The sequence below is a fragment of the Rhipicephalus microplus genome, chromosome 1 (genome assembly GCF_043290135.1).
Source record: "Rhipicephalus microplus isolate Deutch F79 chromosome 1, USDA_Rmic, whole genome shotgun sequence".
NCBI lineage: Eukaryota > Metazoa > Arthropoda > Arachnida > Ixodida > Ixodidae > Rhipicephalus > Rhipicephalus microplus.
The window spans coordinates 249,882,219-249,901,491 of NC_134700.1; the positions used below are offsets into that span (position 1 = coordinate 249,882,219).

General features: G+C 47.0%; 1 protein-coding gene across 1 annotated transcript in view; it reads left to right on the top strand.

Annotated features, from left to right (window-relative positions):
* Window positions 1–19,273, top strand: part of LOC119164409 (uncharacterized) — a 110,712-nt gene that overhangs the window by 35,751 nt on the left and 55,688 nt on the right. The window lies entirely within an intron of this gene.

The following is a 19,273-nucleotide window of genomic DNA, read 5'->3' on the forward strand; positions in this document are numbered from 1 at the left end:
AGCGAGGCGCAGGAACAGCGAACGACAGAAAACGACGGACGTAAGGAGGAGATAGGAAAGATGGACATGGTCGCAGGAGTCCGAAGACGGGGCACCACTCAGCGAGAGCTCTTGTCGGCGGCAGGAGATGGCGTAGGGCGAGCCCAGTCGGCCAGAGCTGCGCTGTCGTCGGAGATCGCGGGGGCACAACCGGTCGGCACGAAATCCTTCGCATCCCCTGCCCACTTCACGCTGAGTTAAGTGTGTCGTGCCTTGCCGATCCGGGGTGGGGGAGGGGGGAGTCTAATAATAAACCGGGTCATTCTTTGAGCTCGTACAATCGCGGTTGACAGGGCTTATCTTGACACCTGTGCAGCGCATAGGTTGCTGCAAGGGTTTTCAAAGTTCAGTTTGTAACGTGGCTCAACGTACAAGGTAAGCGTGGGTAACGTGATTCCGATGCGCGTTGAACACGAGCTGCACACGTGCTCTGACAGGAACGAGCACGACACACCGCTGCGTCATTCTGCGCTCGTTGTACAATATACAGTCAGTGCTGGTGCACCGTTCACCCTTGGTCAGCGGCGCTGCTTTGCTCGACGTCGGTTTGTAGGACTTCGAAACCGCATCTACAACGCTGACCAGTTGCCGCCGGGCGTGCCCACGAAATGTCACGTTCAGAATGTCCAAGCGGTTCCCTTCTTCTACAGTGTACTTGAATGGTACTTCTACACACTTTTTAAAGGATCTCTGGGCACCGCCATGCTCCCCTTTGGGCAGCTGTGAATATTCGTGACACCCCCGAAAAATGCACCGTCGGGTCCGGTATCGCAGCTGCTACTCGCTAGGCAATGCTTTACTATGGTCGCATATCGAATAAATTCTTGCAAACTCCGCTGCCGGATTTCTGTTTGAAAAGCAGCATGATCACTGGCCGCATTGTGATATGATAGGAAAATGTTTTAAACAAAATAGCTAGAGATGAAAATAGTGCGCCAACTGCACTATAGACTATTGCTATTGTATCCATGTGGTTCCAGAAACTTTTTTTAGAGAAGGGGTTTGGACAAAGTTTTATCCAGCCCCGCTGCGGTAGTCTAGTGGCTAAGGTACTCGGCTGCTGACCCGCAGGTCGCGGGTTCGAGTCCCGGCTGCTGCGGCTGCATTTCCGATGGAGGCGGAAATGTTGTAGGCCCGTGTGCTCAGATTTGGGTGCACGGTAAAGAACCCCCGGTGGTCGAAATTTCCGGAGCCCTCCAGTACGGCGTCTCTCATAATCATTATGGTGGTTTTGGGACGTTAAACCCCACATATCAATCAGTAGTTTTGCCCACCCGCCAATGAAGAGGGCATGCGAATATCTGCACATCTCTTCACGTAAGAATCGTATACGACGTGCCCCACATATTCATATAGCGAACAACCTCGTTTAATGTAATATCCATGCAGTGCCGGCCGACTCTATGGGGCTTGTCGGCGTGCAATTGAGAACATTTGCTCTGGCACAGGCGCCTTCGCTCGGTTTCGTTTTCTAAAGGCAGGCATATCGCAAGCATTTCCCAGCGTAAGCTCATCAAACGTTTTTTTTTTTTCTTGCCACGCACACCACCGAGGCCTCAGTTGAAACTACTGAGTACGGTAAAGAAATGTGCGTGATCGATGTCAGTAAAAGCGATCGTAGGATTGACAACGGAAATATAAAGATTACGAACGAAAACCAAACTTAATGTATACGCTAAAGCCGTCTTTTATGGGCGAAGCTCCTAAAGGTGTGGGTTTGTCCATCCCTTGTATGTATGTATGTACGTACGTGACCGCCTATAGTTCCACCTTTGCCAACTGCCCACAACTTCGTCTTTACAAACATTCCACTACGCCCCCTCACCGATCCACCACTTCACCGACGATAAAGCAAATACTGTTGAGAAGTAGCCAATATGAAATGCAAGATGGTCGTGTACTTGTATCCAGGTGCGCGTTAAAGAACCACAGATTGTCCAACTGTGTCCATCCCTTGTTTGTACGTGACCGCCTATAGTTCCACCTTTGCAAACTACCCACTATTTCGTCCTTGCAAACATCCCACTATACGCCCCAATCGCCGATCCACCACTTCACCGACCATAAAGTCGTTTTAATGGGGGGGGGGGGTGGAAGCGACGTATAGCTACCACTTACGAATAATAATATCTCTTGTATGAATATATACATTGTTTGTCACGTCTTTGATGATGTAGTGGGCGATATTCGCGGATGGTTCACGGTTTAGCGATCAAACCCTTCAGCGCTTCGCCCCACTCGTCATCATCATCCACTTCGTGAATATGCTGTGATTCTTAACGAAACTATTTCATCCAGACAGGCAAGACATTCGTGGACTAATAAATTAAGCTTAATGCTTCACAGACCGCCGCCCCATTACAAATGTCGTACCGTCCGTCGGGACACAAGTGTCGTTTCTATGCCGTGAGCTCCAGCTACCGTTTTGGCGATGCGGCCAATGCCCGTGTGCAAGAGGAGGGAGGAGGCGTCAAGTCTTCCCCACACCTTTTCTCAGTCCGACATGCCCCGTCATTGTTCAGAGTGCAGGGTCGTGACCATGATGAATGTTTTTGGCGACCGAGGATGTTGCATTACAAGAACTGCTCCGTTATTCTCGGAAAGCCGTGTGCCAAAGGCAGGTCGCTGGGAGAGGCACGATATCGCCCCACTTTCTTTTGCATCTTTAGCGAAGCTTGTTTTCTTCAGATTCTACGCAAAATAGCGGGAGGGGTATATAAGAAAATGTATAAACTGTTCCCGCGAGGACATCGCACTTCTGTCCCAATCATGTGTTCACTTGGATCAGTTCGAATTTGAATTGTTCGTTATCTATTCCGAGGGTGTACGTATTTACAACTAATGACTGTTCTATTCGCGCGCTCTGAATATTTTCGCATTGCTAGTTAGTCACGATGGCTACCCGATCGAAGGCTCGTCCCGCTTGGCCAGAGTAGGCGTCGCTTGCGGGTGCGCGATATTTACGCTCGCTGAGGGGGGCGCTCGATGTCGGGCGCCGTACAACGCACGCGTTAGTATATATGAACCACGCCCAGGACGGTGGTGAAATATTTAAGCGCGTCGCGTCCCCGTCGAAGCCCCAGCGACGTCGCTTGCAGGCGCGTTTTGTTGCTCCGCTGTACTATAGTGCCTAGAATATACTCTAGAGTATATTCTATAGTGTCTAGAATATACTCTAGAGTATATTCTAGGCACTATAGCTGTACTGCATGGGTGTCACCTTAGGAAAGACGTGGCGCTGCTAAAGCTCGACGGGGCGAGTTTGACTCCCGGCCATCGCCCTAGTGCTTCGCCGGGAGGGGGGTCGGACGCAAGAACAATTGTGTACTTAGGTGCACGGTAAAGAACCGCGTGTGCCCAAGACTAATCGGAAGTTACGGCGTTCCTCGTGATTAGGACACTAAAATCCCAGAATTTTCCAGCTGGGCGACGTATAACTTGCGTGACGCAGCCCTGCATGATGATCACAAAGTTAAAAGTAATTACAAAATGAAAGTAACCTTACCGAGCCAGTTTGGGGGCGCATTTATATAGTAACTAATTCAGCGAAAAAGATGTCTGATCGGAAAATCACCGTAACAATTACGGTTGCCAAATTCTCGCACAGCAACGTCGCGTAAACCATGCAAAACGCGCTACGATGTTTTCTGAATCACTTAAGTAACGCCAACTCTGGCAAACTAGAAAAGTGAAGATGGGATTCCAAGTTTCATCGGCCCGTGCTTGCCACCATCATATTTAAAAGTGGTCAACGCACATTTCAGTTTTAACGCGCGGCCAAGTCTTTCGAAGCTTGTGAACTTGGGCTTTTTTCAGTTGTCCGAAATATTTGAGTAAAGAATCTTCAGGTGTCACGCGGTGATTGTGCTTGCGGCCCTCATTTTTTAATTTCTTTACGCCTTCTCGCGTTGCCGTCAACTGCAGAAAGCTTTTTTTTTTCTCGCGCAAGCTGCTTATACTCGCTCAGAAAACTATATGTGAAGAAAATATCATTTTTGACAGAGCAGACTTCTCGGGGGAAGGGTGTGACTTTCAGGAGGGAAGAACCGAATGTGCGCCCTTCAGTCCATTTCTTCCTTCTTCGCTTCCAACGAAAACTTCAACAAGGCACATGAGATCGTGTTCCGCCATATTGAGTGGGTACACGGGGAGAGAAAGAGGCGTTACCCAGTCGCTTATGTGGTCAGAGCGTCAAGAGACTACTTGGAAGCGACCGCAAAAGCGGGCCGGTACAGGTGATAGCGAAGTATTGAGTTGCACTTTATACTGGCAAGACCGACTGAGCAGGTGCACTTAAGCCTACATACCGAGCGACGAGGCATATGTTTGTTAAAATAGTTGTGCTCTTTATTACGTGCATTCGTTCAGGTGCAGTGTGTCGTTTTACAGCGTAGTCGTGCGGAGAAAGGAGTCGGCAATCCGCATACGTGTGCAGAGGCCGCTTGTGTGAGGCCATATGTCCGTTGGAGGCTTACGTTGATTGGGTTTTCTTTATAATGTAACTGCAGATGACCTGCAAAAGCTTAACGAGACCCGGCAACGTTTTGCGAGAATATGTGAGGGCATTGCCAAGAATGCTTCGCGTGAAAATGTGCCCATAAATGTGGAACAAGAGGGAACCGATATTGAATAGCAGCCGTACATTCGTAGATATTGCTTTCGTTTCTGGTGTATTGCATACGTCATGTATAGGCAAGTACACAGCATACGCTTCATTAGTACAAATGCCGAGTTGGCATCGCCGCGTGTAGTTAACGCTATAAGCCGGTCATCGACCCGAATCGTTGGCTCGATACATAATACGTGCTGCCTGTTCTGGCAACTGCATTGAGTGAGCTGCTGGCAAGATCACTTCCATTAAGAATACAGCACTCGATAAAATATTATTCTGCTTGTAGCGCACCACTGTTTATAAGTTGTCGAATTGCATGCGCTCAGAGAGATTATTTACACAGCGTGCTTCGGCGAATGAACCACTTTATTTAATTGATTGATTTGTGGGGTTTAACGTCCCAAAACCACCATAGGATTATGAGAGACGCCGTAGTGGAGGGCTCCGGAAATTTCGACCACCTGGGGTTCTTTAACGTGCACCCAAATCTGAGCACACGGCCTACGGGGCCTACAACATTTCTGCCTCCATCGGAAATGCAGCCGCCGCAGCCGGGATTTGACCCCGCGACCTGCGAGTCAACAGCCGAATACCTTAGCCACTAGACCACCGTGGCTGGGCAAACCGCTTTATTATATAAAAAAAAACTACGATGGTGACCTCTAGACACAGATGTTCAACAAGTAATGCGCGGTTATACGAATCGCCTAGGCCACACTGGAAATGCCGCGTTCTAAAACAGAATCAAATGAAGCGTTTTCGTGGAAGTCCAGCAGCCTTATATTGCGAAGCACATAGTTTGTACTTTTAAGCAGTGAAGGTAGGATAACTTTATTCGACGTAAGGTGTGTTATATTAGTTTTCCTCCGAAAGCCATGACCATAACTTGCGCACCTGTGTGTAAAGCATGTTCTGAATGCATCATTGGCGTTTATAAATACTACTTGTGGCTTTCTGTGGCCGCATGAGCTTTGTGCCTCGACATAACTTCAGATATGACTACCGTCATGAAAAAAAATCGCAGCATATCCTCGCAGTGAATGATGATGAGTGGGGTGAAGCATCCGTCCTTCCGTGCGTTCTGTTCGTTCGTGCGTCCGAGACGAGAAATGGGGATAAGACAGTGCCATTTATTATACTGTTCGGAGATACTGCCGGTTACGCCTGACAGGAGAATGTTAGACTAAGAGAAGCGTCGCCCATTAAAAAAAAAAAAGCTTGAATGATTATTGTCAGTGAATGTTCCAGCGAACGGTGTCATAGCAGCAGTCTCATTAACAGAACGCGATTTCGTAATTCTTTTCCGTTCATTATATTTAATTGGAGTAACTCATCAACAAAAGGAGTTTGACACATCCTGTGAGATGAGGTTGTGGTGTGGGCGCGTCCTAAAAGGGGAGCGTGGCTCATCATTTGTTGGAAGAGGGAAAAGGGGAAAGAAGAGATGGGGACAGCAAAGTCCGAATCGGGAGCCAACCAGGAAACAACATTCACCGAAGAAGAACGATAGGCGGGAGCGCTTGCGGCAGGCATTCCCAAATTATGCAATTTACGGCTGTCCCTACAAGGGGAAAGCCATGGTGCACTGTCTGTACTAACATGTGGGGCGCAAACTTGGATGACAACAAAGGAACTCGTGAAGTTAAGGACCTCCAAGCACGCCATGCTACGCAAAATGATAGGTGGCACACTGAGATAGTAAAACAGCAAAGTGGATGAAATAACAAGCAAGGGTATCCGATGTCCCAGTTGACTTTGATAAAAAAAGAACCTAGGCAGGTCATGTCATAGAGGGGGGGGGGGGTGATCTTTACATGAGTAAAAAAAAAAGATAAAAGCGTGCCCCGTAACTGTCTCTCAGCGGGAAGACACCTCAACAGTAGCTCACGAGGGATGGAGGTAAGGATGGATTAAAAAGGATAGGGAGGAACTAAAGGTATTGAGATAGAGGCGCAGGGAAAGAGAGACCACATACAGAAATAAGGGGAAGATAGGAAAGATAGGAAACACGGTCGCAGGAGTCCGGGGACGGGGCACCACTCACCGAGAGCTCTTGCCGGCGTCAGGAGATGGCGTGGCGCGAGCCAGTCGACCTGAGCTGCGCGGTCGTCGGAGATCGCGGGGGCACAGCCGGTCGGCACGAAATCCAGCGAGCGAAAGCACGTCATGGGAAGGACTGGTCGATCATGATCGATCTGAGCGTCGGGATGGATACCGGAAGCTCGATCCAGGACACGAAGCGATGAGGTGGGGCGACGAATCGTTTACTTATGAAGCAGCGCATGGAGACAAGGAACGCTGAGTTGCTTCATAAGTAAGTAAACATGAACTATCATCAACTCACCCAAATTTCAACGTTACTGGAGCGACGAAGTTAGGATATTTGGAGGCATACAATAGAATCATCTCACGCAGGACAGGCTGGCTTTTTAATGTTCGGAATGGGGCTGTGAGGCATGTGCGAGCACGACTGGTCATCGTGCCCGAAGCAGTCAGCAAGACACGTTGATGGTATTGGGATAACTTTGTGTACATAGTTCCGATTTCTGTGTACAAGCGCCAGCGCTCTGTAGTGTGCCCGATTAAATAACCCAATGCTCTTTTGTGCGCCGGATTAAATAACATGGTTGGAGTCCATTCCACGTTTCTCCTCTCCACGCGGTGGCTAGGACTCCACCAATCCTGCAGCACTGGTAGAAGCACAATAAAGATCACGCCTGCGTCTCCAGAGGTCAATGTCCACTTGACGACGGTAGATGATTGACACCTTGGGTGACCCCTTTTTTTGGGGATGGGTGGGGGGGGGGGGAGCGGGGAATTGGTGGCTCGTTGACGGCACTTGTCGCGCCTACCACTGCAGCCCCAGAACACACACACACTCTCACACACACACACACACACACACACACACACACACACACACACACACACACACACACACTCACACACACACACACACACACACACACACACACACACACACACACACACACACACACACACACACACACACACACACACACACACAGGGAATGAGTTGCTCGCATCACGAAATTTCGTGATTTTCGTGTGTGCAGCGTGTTCTGCGATTTTGAAGGTTTTAGACGTTATCGAGATGAGATAATCATAAAGTGGAGAACTTATAACTTTCGTAGATAAGTGTTGCCTTTGTGTTTTTAAACAGTTCTGAGTCGATAGCTTGTGTATCATTTCCTCAATGAACCTCTGCTCCTATAGGTGTGGGTATACATTCTCAGAAATGATCGAATGAGAAGGGTGGTGTGTTTTTTCACCCCAAAACTACAATCATCATCTGTCTTGCGTTTTTTTTTCCTTGCATTCCCGCCGCGCGCCCGGCACTTTCAGGTCACGAACGACACGCGCGTTATCAGCGTGATATGTCAGTTTTGACAGGAAAGTGGCCAGCGCCGAATTTTCAAGAAAGGAAGCGCAAGCAAGGCGGATTTCGATTATTATTGTGGGACGAAAAGACACCCATCTTACTCGATAATTTTTAGAGTGTAGAAGAGGTGGCCTTGAATTATGAAAAAAAAAATGGCTGACACTTTTATGCGTAGAATCATGGTTGTTTGTCGAACAAGTGGATAGTTTGTCCGAGTGCTTGCTGGGGACGATGTCAGCATAAGCGTACACAATCTTATCGCCGATCTCCCTAACGGCACTGATGGATGGCCAACGGCTGAACAGCTGCATTGGGATCCAGAATGATAGCAATGTCTTCGGCTGTATGCGCTGGTTCCGATACGAGTTTGACTAGATCAGTAGTATACAAAGCAATTGCCAAGAAAGTTTGACTTTGTGCAGTGCCAGGCCATGGCCAATGCGATTTCCTCGGCGTTGCTTTGTTGAAAGGATACACGTGCTTTGCTAAAAATATAAACAGTTGTTGAGGATGTAGAAACGTGCGCTTCTACAAGGTATCGGTCTTCTAAGCACTTCGATTGCAATATTACGTCATTGTGACGCCTTCTCACTCAGGTGTGATGCTTTTGATTGTTTGATTTGAAAGGTTTAACGTCCCAAAACCACTATATGACTATGGGAGACGCCGTAGTGGAGGCTCCGGAAATTTCGACCAGCTGGGGTTCTTTAACGTGCACCTAAATCTGAGCACACGGGCCTACAACATTTCCGCCTCCATCGGAAATGCAGCCGCCGCAGCCGGTAGTCGATTCTGCGACGTGCGGGTCAGCAGCCGAGTACCTTAACCACTAGACCACTGCTGCGGGGCGTGATGCTTTTGCGAAATTGGCAGTTCAATTGACGTGTTTTCGTATTCGAGAAATACACTGAGTGTGCACTTCAATGATTCACTGATCCAAGTGCTGCCGATTGGTGCGTGGGGTGACAGCAGCACTCGCCTTAGACTTTTTCGAAGGCGGAAACCATCTGGTGTGGCTATTTTAATGTGTACTTTATATCGACGTCAAACCCCCACTTCCACTAATTAACTAAGTAATTTTCACACATTTGATTCTCACTTATTCACTCACTAGGGAACTCAACGCTCACGTAATTCTATGCGATTCTCGTACAATTAACTTAAACTTATTAACTCACTGCTCACCGAATTTGTTCTCATTATAATCCCAAATATGCACAAGTCATGTTTTTACTCGCTTTTGTATGGCGATTCTCCAGCGGACTTCATGCGATCTTTTTTTTTTTCGTTCAATCACACCGGTTTTTGTTCTAAACCACGTTCGCATGAGACGTGTAAGGATTTCGCATAGTCATGTACGACAGCTGTTATATTATGAAACATCGCATATTAATGGGCGTGGCATTGCTTTGTCGTCCGTAAAATGTTGTGTAGAATGCGTTACTGCTGTGGGATGTTTCTTTCGCCGTTTGGTGCACGTTATCACGCACGCATGGCTCTCGGAGCCGATATTGGAGAGTTGTTGAAACGACGCGAGGAAGTGAGTGGCACGGGCACTCTTATCTCAAAAGCAACAAGCTGTTTTTCGTCATTACCAAGGGCGCCGATATTGCAGTGAGTGTGCCCTTCAGTGTCTTTTTTTTGGGGCCTCCGTATATATGAGGCTTTAGGATCAAGCTGTAGGTTCTATATGGCGTAACAAGTCATATCTCAGTAAAAGTTTTCAGTATAACCTTGTTATAAGAGAAACCATTTTATCTACTCTGTCTACACTTCATAGATCGGACCCCTTAGCGCAGAAGTGCTGCCTGCTTGCCATGCGGGCTCGTTCACCGATCCTTCTCCCCCCCAAAGAGAGAGAGAGATAAAGATACAAGGAAAGGCAGGGAGGTTAACCAGACGCACATCTGGTTTGCTACCCTGCACTGGGGAAGGGATAAAGGGGAGAAAAAAGGTTGCCAAAAGTTACGTCAAACTACTAGTGAGGATTTCAGCCGCGTTTGCGAGAACTCTTTAGAACCGCTATTTACCGCGCTTTTTGTTAAATTGGATGCATATTTACTTTACACACCACTGCAGTTCGTTTGGTCAATTGAAGACACTCGAAGTAAGTAAAAGAACATCTGCCCGCGCACGTGTATACTCTTATCGTGGCTCAGCAGGCATACTTTTTTCTGATGGGCGAAAAGATTGGCATTCTTGAGGCCAAAGCTAATTTGTATCACGCTGAGGCACCGGAAAACAGTATCGCAACACCACTTGAAACCACGATGACTGGCTTCACTGCCTTGTTGGCGGGCTGCTCATGACTCGATCGCTATCAGTGGTCACGACATAGTCATCTATCAGTTATGTGTACAGTATTTGCTGGTTCCATACACGTTATAGGATATGATGGTATTATTCCCGCCAACAGTCTTTCGCCTCTTATCATTTTCCACGTGTCGAATATAGTGCTGTTTTTTTTGTTTAAGTTAATATTTTCGGTGAATTTGGCACAAGGTCATCGCCTCAAACGCGCGTATGCGCCAAGACGTTCCGGGCAGGATCTTAGCGCGAACAAATTTTTGTGGATGCGCAACGTGACTACACAGCCACTCACAAACGTCAGAGAGTTGCTTCGCGAACAGGGGGTCTCTTCAAGGAATGGCTGTTTTAACGTCTTCAACTGTCACGGGCGTCGTTGTTGCAAAATTTCGTGTCACGACACCATATGCAAAGTGCGTAGCATGGTATGTGTGCGCTCTTTGAAGGAATCGTAGCGTTGTACCGTGAGTTGACGGATTCTTCCGAGTGTGTATGCGGTCGTACAAGTCGCAAACCATCTCCAATGTTGTCTTAGTTTGTCGGTTGCCTGATGTTTCTAGAGCTACCTTATCCATAGCTGGTATGCGCATGTCCTGTTGGAACACGACGTCCGATACGTGTTTTACTGGTTACTTGCAACGGGCTTGTCCGTCCGTTAGCGAAGCGTTTATAAATCGTCAAATGTGTATTATTTGTTGCCGTTATGGTCTGGGCATTTTATAGAATGTCCCTTGTGGGGCGCTTGCTTGGCAGATTGACTTAGGACGTAACTTGGAACGAGCTGAGTGTCTCCCCTGTGGGGGTTGGGTGCTAGATCCTACGCGCCAGTCCGTCCAAGTCAACTCTCTATTAAGGGAGAGAGGAAGAATAAACTGAGAGAAAGGTAGGGAGGTTAACCAGAATTGTAGCAACCGGTTTGCTACCTTGCACTAAGGGAAGAGGAAATGGGGAAGAAAAAAATACCTTGAGGTTGGGTAAGCTGCTGCCGTTCTTACTTACCCGATTTCGCTTTAAAGTAAAACCTTCAGTGCACGCATGCAACAATGCGTACTACATGCGACACACACACACACACACACACACACACACACACACACACACACACACACACACACACACACACACACACACACACACACACACACACACACACAAAAGACCTCCGGCTCGACCATCGTTCCGCGGCGCCGCCGTAAAACAGAGCGATGCAAAAAATCACCATCATGTGATGGAGTCGCGCCGTATTACTTCATCGTGACGTCACAGATCGCCAGATCATGTGACTTCACCATAATACGTCGTCGTCGTTTTGGTCAAAGGGAGCTGCAAAACAACATTGGGTGCACCAAGCTTTCGTAGGGATCCGAGGACAGGATCAATACATCGACTGGAAAGAAAAAAAAAACAAACACGAAAATGACGACTATTGCGTTCGAGTCGTCTTCGGCGAATGCGTGTGAGACCCTTGTTAGTTTCTTTCTTATTCAAAGAACACCAGCAGGAAGCATCGGCGCGGACCGTATAGATCCACTGCTCACAGTCAGTTTGACTGCTTGGACGCGGCGCCCCGCCACGGTGGTCTAGTGGCTAAGGTACTCGGCTGCTGACCCGCAGGTCGCGGGATCAAATCCCGGCTGTGGCGGCTGCATTTCCGATGGAGGCGGAAATGATGTAGGCCCGTGTACTCAGATTTGAGTGCACGTTAAAGAACCCCAGGTGGTCAAAATTTCCGGAGCCCTCCGCTACGGCGTCTCTCATAATCAAATAGTGGTTTGGGGACGTTAAACCCCACAAATCAATCAATGCTTGGACGCAGCGCCCCACTTTCGACACGCATCTTGGCGCCTTAAAATATGGCCGTGCGGGACATTTTCGCGAGAAGTGCGACAGGTCTGCAAAACTCCATGCACTGCCCCCAAACGTTTGCCTGGGGTTTCGTTTCTTCCTTTTCTTTTTTTTTTTGAATAGAGGAAAGATTCGTATGTGACGTGCATGATGAAAGTGACTCCACTGTCACGTTTACTCGTCTTAAATGTGCCTTGCTGGAAAGTGGTTCTCGAAGAATCGGCGCCGTACGTCGCGCCTGCATGCGCCGGCAGCGTCCAGTGTCAGACAGCCACGACAGCATCTTTTTACTGCGAAGATTAGAAAGCCACCGCGGTCGCAATTGATAAGCGATGGACGGCAGCAAAGACGCATTGCTCTGGGGCGTCGCAGTCGACACGCGCTCCTCGTACTACGTCGAATTTGCATGCCCGAGGAAGCAAGAATTCACGCGTGCGAACGCCCTATCTCCACTACTTGCCGAAGTTTCTTCTGACCTCTTCCCCCCTCCTCCTCCCCAAACGACATTAAAGAGCAAAACGATTTTTTCGCGTATCGGTAAAGTACAATTTCACAATCGCCCCGCCACGGTGGTCTAGTGGCTAAGGTACTCGGCTGCTGACCCGCAGGTCGCGGGTTCGAATCCCGGCTGCGGCGGCTGCATTTCCGATGGAGGCGGAAATGTTGTAGGCCCGTGTGCTCAGATTTGGGCGCACGTTAAAGAACCCCAGGTGGTCGAAATTTCCGGAGCCCTCCACTATGGCGTCTCTCATAATCATATGGTGGTTTTGGGACGTTAAACCCCACAAATCAATCAAATCAATCAACAATTTCACAATCTCTTTCACGACCACTCTTACCGCAACACGACGCTTAGTAAGCTAGAAAACGCACGGAATGGAAATGCGGGTGGCGAAGCTACCGTGAGATTCCCGCACCAAACACTTGTGACGTAAGGAATTTTAAAGACGTCCACTGGGTCCTACGCGTAGCTTCCAATCGATAAAAATGAAGTACATCGTAATCTGTTGGTGTCACAAACTTAGCGTACGAAGTTTCGGAAACTTTCATCGAACCTATGTCGCGAAAATACCGAAAATACATTTTGAAATTTCTTGGGTCGTCCGCGGAGATTGTGCCGCGAAATTAAAAAAAAAATGTAGCTTCTTAATTTTTTTTTCGATACTAATCAACCCCATGGTTGTGAAACGTATGACGTTAGAGTTATCAGATTGCGGTTTGTCAATCTAAGCCAAGTTATTGTTCCTCTTTAGAGTCATTTAAAAAAAAGGCAATATTATTGCAGCCACGGGTAAAGAAAAAGTTAATTTCAGTAACCCTAAGCGCAAGAAATTTTTCACTAGAGACGACAACAAACGCGGACCTCTTCTCTCGAGCAAAAGTATTTGCGCTTAGTACCATGCATTGAGTACGGAGTGACATGTAGCTTCGTTAAGTTCTCAATTATTACCAGAATAATAAATTCGGAATTATGAAACAGTCGACTGTGACGTAACCTCTCTTATTACGTTCTCACATCTAAGGAAGATAGATAAACAAACGGAGATGAATAGTACGCCCTTTCCATCTAACTAACTTTTTCGAACCCGTGGCGTGACTTATATTACACAAATTTGTATTACTACGACAAGAAAAAAAAAGACATCGCTATAAAGGACTAAGTTTCCTTTATTTTAATTTCACTGAAAAATACTGTGTGCAGCCCAGGACGACAGCGAATCATTATTTTGTGTGCATTCTTTCTCCGTCAAATAAGTTTGCGAAACATTGCTAAAGTGAGCAGCGGGAGATCAGACTTTGGTCTGAAACCAGTGCACGCCAGAGTCGGGGGACTAGGTCGGATAAGCGCATTATTTTACTCTGTCGTCTTCCTATGGAGACACGTTTTAGTTAAAAGTCATGTGATCTTTCGTGAGTGCAGTTCACGTAAAAGTGGGGGACCCTTAAGTTTCGCCTTTCAGAGTTGAACGCGATAGCAAAGTCCGGCCCCTAGTGCGCGCTTCAACCGCTAAGTGCATACTTTATTAATATGTTTTGTTACGTACACACACGCACACGGTAGATTTTACCAGCGCGCGCGCGAATGGTACATACAGGTTTTTGATCTAAGCAAGAGTCGCATGGCCTCCAAGACACACGCCACGCGCTCGCCATATCGGAGGCAACAAAGAGTCTCACAATGCCTCACAGCTAGATAGCACCAAATTATCTAGCGTTTGCTGTTTGCTAGATCAACGCCTCCGGAAAGGCATGATATGTTTTCCGCTAGATGGACATAGTTGTCCGTATTTAGAGTTGTTTGGAAGTTCCTGTGTGTGTTTAGCGGCGATGGCCGCACTATCCCGGCCTTTTTCGACGTAGTTTAAGGCCTCCCAAATGCGCCTGCAAATCGCCGAATGGGCTCGTTTTCGTCGTGACACTTGTCGAACTAAATGCGTTTAAGGGGCCCTGAAACACTTGTTTCAAGTAACCATGGAATGAATGATCAGGTATAACTCGACACACAAAGCACTGGCTTCTAATAAACATACGTTTACAAGTCTGCATATGAATATATAAAACAGTAGAATGTGTAGAATGTCAAGGTATAACTTTAAAGTAGCCCTGAAACACTTTTTCAAGTAACCATGGAATGAATTCTCTGGAAGAGCTTATTGCCTCGCGAATTCAAAGCCGCAAAAATTTTAAGAATCCATCCAGTCCATGGAAGTGAAGTTACAAAGGTTTGTCGCATGCTGCAATTTGCATTATCTCTGCTCTCGTCCCGACGAAAGCGCTGGAAGCTAAACAGGGAGGGTGGCAGGAGGCAAAGTAACTACTTTACCTGCGCCTCGTGACCTTGAGCAGATTTTTCTTCGAATGCGCGGCTTCTTCAGTGTGATAGCGCGGGCACGCGTGGACAAGTAGCCGTCTCCTGCGGCGATCTCTGTAACTTGCTTTTTCGCTCACGGACGGAATTTCTTGCTCACAACCGACGGCGTGGTTTCTGCGACACGAGCTCTCTAACGCTATCGCGTTAAGAAGATCCGCTCGCGCTTATGTTGGCACTGGGCCGCATGAAACCTACACAGCGTCCTCACGGTTATGCCGGGCAATGTCATGTTCGGTTACACTTGCAGATGGTTGCGTTATTTTCGGTAGTATTGCATTAGAGAACGCCGCCTATAACCTGGCAACCGGCTTTCCGCGTGCGCGCCTTCATTCGACCCACTGTAGAGTTCTCCCAGCCATGCCGCGGTCGATAGCTGGTGCGTATATCGAGCTGCCTTTGTCAACCGACTAGGGGCGGTTGCGTTGTCGTACATCTACTTCAGGTGGTATTTAAAGGACTCATTATAAACAAAAAAGGGCGCCCTAACCGGAAACATGCCGTTTGTGGTAGCGGTCACGTCGTCAAGGGTGGTATACGTGGTGATTGTCTCCCTACTGACAAAAGTGCGCCTACTTTTAAACTAATGAGCTCAGCAATCTCATTGTAATCACGAAATTGAATACCGGTCTTGTTAAAGCTATTCCTATTATAACGTGTCGCATGCATTCCTATTATTTCATGTTTCATCCGTGATATTATGGAAAGTTAATGACGTTTCTACGGAATCCACACATATATGCTCCGTAAGATTATACAGACTTTTCGGAACGGCGTACGGAACGTTTCAAGAAGGATATATCTGCTTTTGGATCCGGGGAATTGCAATTGACCGCGGAACTACGGCATGACGAATTCAGAAGTGTGACAGCCCTCAAAACTGACACTTGGACAGCAGTGTCGCGCATATTCGCACTCATCGAAGCGGTGTTGCTGCTTGCTTATGCATGGTTACTTGATTGGGCCAGTTTGTAGGTATTCACTGTTACGTCATTGCGCACTGCTTGTGCACTGCTTGAGATGAAGGACTAGACGGGCACAAGCGCAAACTTTCAACTGAATTTATTGGACAGACACATCATGCTTTTATGCAATCGCGTTTCATGGTTATATATAAAGAAAGGTTTACAAAAATAAATCGCGAACATTTTTAAACAGTACAATTCAAATGACCAGTAATGCTGTGGTAAAATCTTTTTTCTGTAACCATGAAACGCGCGATTGGATAAAAGCAGCATCGTATGTCTGTCCAATAAACTTAGTTGAAAGTTTGCGCTTGTGTCCGCCTATTTCAGATGATCGCCAGAAGAGCCGCGACATTTGGCAAGGAATTTGGAATCAGTTTGGCAAAAGGACATCCAAGTAAAGCTATCAACTGGCCTAGATTGATTGATTGTACCTTTAGAACACCTATCTTCTTTAGAACACCATCTTCGTCTATAGTTCTTCGTCTTTGACGCAGTGCGCAATAACGCAACATTGAATCGCCGCTTACGTCACTGAACGGCGGCTAATCAGCGCTCGGCATAAGCGTCGCACGGAGTGTTGACGGCGCGGCGCTATTTACCCGCCGTTCAGTGACGTAACCGCCCCCTATTTTTCAATCTCAGTGCAGGGTAGCATATCAGGCAGTATAACTTCTGGTCAACCTCTATGCCTTCTTCCCTTTATCGTCTCTTTTTTCTCTCCCTAGGATGAAATTCTGAATTACGATTCGTTCACTAATCTTATTTTTTCACAAGTTAATAACACACTGTTGTTATTCACTACCTTTTGTCAACAGTCAATACACACAGCCACTTCCGCTAACGGCCGGCGGAGCTCACCTTTGATTTACGAATAAGTATTTTCGAATAGAAAGTATTCGTGTAAATATTCGATAGATCCTTAGCAATTAGAGAGCGCTGTTCCTTGGGCTATTTGATAATAATAATAATAATAATAATAATAATAATAATAATAATAATAATAATAATAATAATAATAATGTTTATTTTTCATCAATAGTTTGATGAAGGACAGCTGCAGGTAAAAGCTGCTCTCCAAAAGAGGCAGCTTGACAAAGGCCCACAGCTACCTTTTAGCACGACAGCAGTGGCAAACAATCAGCAATGTGAAGTCAACAACAATAACAAAAACACTAAATAAATAAATAAATAAAAATAAAGATATAAAAATTGGAATCGTATGCTGGATTTTGATTGCTCAGGAAGGCAACGACGTAGAACTGAAATTAAGCACAGAGAATACCACAAACGGAAGCGCTCTGCACCTGAGGCTCATCGAAAGTCCCGCGTACATTTATACATACTATCGTGTATACCATGAGACGCGTGCTGTCGCGACATCTGTAATCGGCTGCAGCTTAAGAAGTCCGGAGAAGCTCCGCCCACGTGACCTAAATGCGGCAACCAATCACGTGGCACTGTTTTTTTGATGGTGGGGGCGGCACCTGCCGTCTGTCTCATGACGTCATCCTGGAGTGCGCGTCCATTGGCTCAGGCTTGCGCACAACCGCCTTCGAGGAGGGAATGCCGCTTCTAAAGTTGTATCTGGCGATGGTTTAGTCTGACAAGGTCTCGAGAAGCAGCTTCTGTCAGCACCCTTTCTGTTGCTTTGTCACAAAAGTAAATGTTCTTGAACTCGATTGTGCGATAGTTTCTTTTCCCCAAGCTTCTCCTGTATTGCCGCTGTTGTTTCTCTGCTTGTGATTTGTTGTGTTCAGTATGGAATGACATGGACATCGGGGGGGCGAGATCAGCTTTCGAGAAAGTGAAATGCGCACGATCGTACATCACTTCATCGGATGAGAAGCATATCGTGTTGCGTGAAGGCAAGACATCTCTCTCAATCATCACCATAAATAATGTTTTGGACAGCGAATATAACAATGCACACACAGTGGAAACGGCGCTTTTTTGCAATTCACCAGAAAATTGTGGTACTCGGCAATGTATGCTTCATAAATACACTGACAGCTAGCCAGAACGCGTGATGACACTTTGGCTGTAAAGAAAATGCCGTGAATTGTAGTGAAAAATTCAATAATCTTTTTCGCGATCTGAGTGGGTCTTGTATATTCAAGACGCGTTTAAAAGTCACAAAACAGCGGTATATCGCGTAGCCTAGCAGACGAGCATGGAGCTGAGTTATGGAGTCGTTCACTTTGTTGAAAGTTATCTGATGTTTTCATGCGTACCGTAATTACGGCTCTAAATTGGAGTATCTATATTACACACCCGCTATATTTTGTGCCGCTTACGAGGTTAAAAAAAAAAAAAAGACCGCATGTCTGCGTGCTTCACTGCAAATGTCGTCGAAAGACCGTAGTCTTCTGTCGGACTTTTTTCGCGCATAGCGTCGCATTTTCAGCCCAGCTTAGGAAACACTATGGCCTTTACAAATGCGTATCTGTATATTTTCTAGTAAAGAAACACCCCACCTTATGCTTACGAATTGATGCTGCGCCTCAGATATGCGTAATATTTGCCATTTGATCGACAATGTTCACAAGTATGAACGCAGCCACCAGTTCAAGATGGCTCGGCGTTCAGCCTTTTAACTTTGGCGGGGTGGCTGGGTCGTGTGACAGACATATCAAGTATTCTATGACGTAACGATTCCCGACTCGTCTGCCAAGCCGGGACGGCTCAGTGCCCTCCCATAGTAGAGTACCCCGTACTCTAAATCGTTACCCCCTTTTTCTAATCCCCCCCCCCCCCCCCCCAAGAAATATCCATGTTCATGTAAATGACGTCTGTTTTGTCATAATCGTTAGAGTATGTCTAAGAAGGAAATGTTCTGTTGAGTGTTATTGACGTTTGTGGAAATAAATTTTTTCTAAACAGAAAGACTATCGTCTTTAAAATTTGCATGCCAATAAGCGGCGCTGCGTTCGCGCTAACTTGTTGAACACGTCGAGCCGTGGCGCATGTGCAGCATGCACGCATGCGCAGCAAACCGCCGCGCACAAACACGAATAACACGCTCACCTCCTGTTTTGAGCAAGTGTCGCGCGTATAGAAATTCGAATTTTGCCGATCGAAAATCGGCGTTTTCGGCTTTACCATTTCGTGATTGTGCACTCTGACCGGTAGGTAAGCTTTCCATTTTGTCCCGCGAATATTGGTTGTCGGTCCCTTTAATGGTGGCGCAGTCACGTGTTCAAAGAAGACAACGCTCGTGTGGTGTGGCATTG